The 5033-nt window shown below is 38.1% G+C and overlaps 1 non-coding gene across 1 annotated transcript; it reads left to right on the top strand.

Annotated features, from left to right (window-relative positions):
- Nucleotides 1–629: 629 nt before the first annotated feature.
- LOC115063787 lies at nucleotides 630–736 on the top strand. The gene has a single exon (XR_003843647.1). It is a non-coding gene; the product is annotated as a U6 spliceosomal RNA (small nuclear RNA).
- The last annotated feature ends 4297 nt before the right edge of the window (nucleotides 737–5033 follow it).

Raw genomic sequence — 5033 nt, 5'->3', positions numbered from 1 at the left:
CTTATAAGTGGATATTATCTGTGAAATACAGGTATCATGCTATACCCCACAGACCCAAAGAAGCTGAACAAAAGGGAAAGCCCAAGTGAGGAATCTTGACTCTTACATAGAAGGAGGAATAAAATAGAGTAATAAGAATAGAATAATAAGAGGCAAATGGAGAGAAGAAATTGGGAGGAAGGAGGGATGGAGAGGGAAATGGGGGGTTAAGGATCAGGTGTGGAGAAGACAGAAGAGATGGCTAGATGGCCACAAAAATAAATGGAAGTCTGCAACTGACAGGGGTGAGGAGGTGGCCGGCATCTCCATAATAAGAAAGAGACCTGTGACAAGGGAGGCGCCCAAGAATCAACGGGGGTAACCTTAGCTGTGACTTCCTATATTGGGGATATGGAACCTGAAGAGTCTACCTTCTGTAGTCAGCCAGGAATCCCAGTGGAGTGATAGAGAACCCAACCTACCCACAAACCTTCAACCCCAAATTTATCCCAATTCAAAAAAAAAAAAAAAATGCGGGCATGGGGGATAGAGAAGAGACGGAGGGAATGGTCAACCAATAACCTGACCGACTTGAGAGCCATTCCATGGGCAAGCACCAATCCCTAGCGCAATTAATAATACTCTGTTATGTGCTCGCTTCGGCAGCACATATACTAAAATTGGAACGATACAGAGAAGATTAGCATGGCCCCTGCGCAAGGATGACACGCAAATTCGTGAAGCGTTCCATATTTTTTCAAGGTTAAAAATGTATCCTTTTACTTTCAATATTTTAAAAATTTGTCTCCAATTATTTTGTATATGGTGTGGTGTAGAAAGGCAATTTTATTTTTCTAATTACAACTAAACTGTGTTGAAACATTAAAAAAATAAAATAAATAAAAATAATACTCTGTTATGCTTGCAGACAGGAGCATGTTTTCCTCTGACAGGTTCCATCCAGCAGCAGACTCAGATAGATACAGAGACCCACAGCCAAACATTGGATGGACCTTGGGGACTCTTATGGAAGAATAGGAAGAAGGACTGAGGGTGCCAAAGGAGATAGGAACTCCACAGTAAGACCAACAGAGTGAACTAACCTTCACCCTCACGGTTCTCGGAGTTTGAAGCATCAACCAAAGAACATATAGGGGCTAGACTTAGGTCTCACTACATATATGTAGCAGATATACAGCTTGGTCTTCATGTGAATTCTAAACTAGAACGGGAGATATCCCAAAAGCTGTCTGGCCTCAGAGGGAGAGTAAGCGCCTGGCCTCCCAGAGACTTGAAATGCCAAGACTGAGGTTGGGGGGTGGGGATACCCATGAGGGACCACACCCACTCAGAGGAGGGGGCAGATGGGGAAAGGGTTGTGGAAGTAACTGGGAGGAGGGTGGTGAGCAGGATATAAAGTGAATAAATAAAAATAATTAAATTTAATTTTTAAAAAATGGCAAAAGAACATGCACCTAAGAGATACCTCATAACAATAACAAAATAAAATACAAGATAACCCTCACATCAAAGTTGAACCAAGTAATAAATAATAGAATAATAATAATAATATAATAAAAAATTTAAAATATATTATAAATATATATTTAAAATAATATAATAATATAATATAATAGAAATAAAAAGAGCTACCCCCGCCTCCACTTCCACACTCACACAAATCAAAGACCCACTTATTCATATACTCTGGAGTCCCATTAAAATCACTAAGTGGAAGGTCATAATAATATACACAGAGGACCTTATGCAGACCTGTGTATGTCTTGTGCATAATGCTTTTAGTCTCTGTGAATTCATATGAGGTTTGCTAATGTTGCTACAGAGAGCCTCGTTCTCAGTTTCTTCTATTCCTTCTGGCTTTTACACTCTTTTCTATAGAGAACCTTAACACTATTTTCTAGTGTCTTTGGTACAGGAAAGTATTTCGCAGGCTATCAAAAGAGAAACATATGTACCAATACAGCTACAAAACCTTTGATCTATAATGCTGCCATGCCTGCAAAATATGCTAGGTCAGTGATGGCACAAAGTCTGTGGGAGCAACCAACCAGAGTCTAACTTGACTTAAGGCCCAGTCTACAAGATGTAATCCAAACCTGGTACTTATAAGAACCAGAGACTTACAAGACAGTCCAGAGACCTATGATAAAACCAAATACCTAACTCAGCATTAAAATAAAAAGTAGTAAAGTAGTGACTACATGTCTACTAATAATTATATGCTGCTATGCTCAAATATAAGTCTTATTTACCCCTAATCAAAGACGCTTCTTCTTGTAGCAGATGGAAACAAATACAGAGACCCACAGCCAGACATTACAGGCAGGGAAGGGTGCTTGGAACTCTCATATCTAAGTGTGAAATCTCCATTAAATTCTTCCCTTCAGAGCCTCACAGCTCAGGGAACCCTGGGAAGAGGAAGCAAGAAGAGTGTAAAAGCCTACTTTTCAATTTTATGTATTCTAAGAAATTTGAAGGGAGATAATAGAAAGAGACAAAATTTTCTATTTTGAGACATTATTATAAATCTTCTAAGTAGTAAAGAAAAAAAAAAAGTTTGATTCGGAGTGAGGTTATTTAACAAGACTCAAGTGTCCATTCTATCAGAAAGAACAGTGAGAAGAAAGCCTTCCAAAGTCAGGCAGCCGACATTCTGTCTCTCCTTTAGATAATGTGACACTCCGCTCCTAAAATTTTGGGGCTGCCATTAGTTATAACATAGATTACACATTTCCAAGCCTCTCTCTGATGCTACATTTAAAATGTCACTAACAATGCTGAAAAAAAAAAAAAGTAATAATGACAAAGCTGTCCAGAGTCTGTTGAACTCTACCTTAGGCAGACACAAAAAATAGTAACCCTGGATGTAGATTAGGTCTTCAACACACACACACACACACACACACACACACACACACACACACACACACACACAGGTCTCAACCTGTCAGCTTCATTCCAGATAAAGAATTCAGAAAGGTCTGAAGCAGAACTGGTAATAAAGGTTCATCATATCACATTTTATGGCACCTGTGAATGCTTGTCCTTCATACTGTATAAAGGCTTCAGGCACAGTGATCAGCTAACAGTCCACTTGAAGGTTGCTTGGGATGATGCCATGACAGTTTCCTGGCTGAAAGTCTAGGGGCTTTATTTTTGTCATAATGAAAAATGAATGTGGCTATTTTCACATGGCAAAATGACAGGCGTTCATCAGCATAAGAAACATCTATTGCCCTTGCCCTTGTGGGTCTTTAGCACAATAATGAATGCAAGCACTAATTTCAGAACACAATAACCTAATGAAACAGCTTAAAATACAATTCTTTTTAAATGGAATTTAAGTCAGAATTATCTGCTTTGTGAAGCAATGTGATCCACTCTTCGACTACATGGAAATTATTATTCTGATTAGTGAATGTTTTATAAGCAATATTTCACCTTACATAGACTTCTCAAATTATTTTGTGAAAAAAAAAAATTGGCCTAGAATTCAATGGTGAAGAAAGTGCTAATTATTGGTGATATTAAGCTAGATGTGGTTAACTCTAGTTGAGCCTGGACAACATTTGGAATCTTCTGATTTTACTTAAAAGGAAGCCTGACCACAACAGAATAACATTAGAGAACCATGGAATTTGAATTGTAGAGGACATGAGAGTAGGAAAACGTACTAGACTCCAATCCAGTCAGGCCACCTTTATCTTTTATATAGTCATCTGCTGGCATCCTTTGTGATTTTTTTTTTTTTTTGCACAGAGACTATACTATCAGATAATTCCATCTCACTAAAATTAATTCAAAAAACTTTCCTATTTTAGAATTAAAACCAAACAACTGGGCATTAAGCATCAACCCACAACTGACAATACTATGCAGTATAATATGAGGAGTGATTGTCTGTCTTCTTTAGTGCTTAAGACAACTCAGTGAAGTAAGTCTTTAATTAAAATGATGTCATGCTTATCACCTTTCTTATAGAGATTGATCTTATGCTATAATGTCACTCCGTGTTGTGACTTATGAAAGATCCTAGGTCTGTCCCTGAGAAGTGTTCTGTAATCTCCAGGCTATTTCCTTCTCCATAAATGATCTCAACATCCACTCAGAATAATAAAAACAACAGCCTCTCCTTTTAGCTTCTCTGGCCAAGTCTGATTTTCTAGGATTTCTAGATCTCCGCAGAGACTCTGAGTACCAGGAACCACAGCAGTTTTCACTTCTGTGAGTGAAACTTCCTTCTTACAGTCAACTTCTTCCTCTGCTGCGTCCTCCTTTGTTCCTTTCTTAAGCTTTGATAGAACTGTTTATTCTCACGTTAAGTTTTTTGCATTGATTAGATATTGCTAGTGTTTGGTGGCAGCAATCCCATCTCAGCCTAAGTGTAGATCAAGATACACTGGACTGATTCTTGGGATCTAGTATTGTACCAAGTCATATTCCTTTCTTCCCCCTCATTAAAATTTTTCTCTTGTGAAATTATAGACTCTACACAGAATATATAACTTACCCGGGAAAGTCATTTTTGAACAGAATTATTTATTACATGTATGAGTACAACAGTTGTAAATCTTTATAAACTAAGCATGTGGACGTAGATATACTTTAGAATTAAAGGGAATTTTGGGGTCATTCCTTCCTTATGGTCTAAGTGATGATTAACAGTGATTGTTAACCTGACAAAATCTAGAATCTAGGAGATCTAGACACATCTATGGGCTTACCTGTAGAAGATCACATAGATTATGTTAATTCAGTTGAGAGACTCGTCCTAAAAGTGACCAGGCTGTTGTTAGTGCTTGTATTCCAAACTAAACGAAAGGAGAAAGTGAGCTGCATATTAACATTTATCTTTCTTTCTTTCATGACTGTGGATCAACGAGACCAGGTGCCTCGAATTCTTAGGACCCTGACTTCTCCTCCATGTACTCCTGAAGTGTGAGCTAAAATAAACCCTGTCTTCAGGAGGCCTTGTCAGATGCTTTGTCTCTGCTACATGGAAAGCAGTTAACATACCGGGACTTGAGAAACTA

The sequence above is a fragment of the Mus pahari genome, chromosome 3 (assembly GCF_900095145.1).
Source record: "Mus pahari chromosome 3, PAHARI_EIJ_v1.1, whole genome shotgun sequence".
Classification (NCBI taxonomy): domain Eukaryota; kingdom Metazoa; phylum Chordata; class Mammalia; order Rodentia; family Muridae; genus Mus; species Mus pahari.
This window is presented reverse-complemented; position numbering and strand designations above follow the sequence as displayed.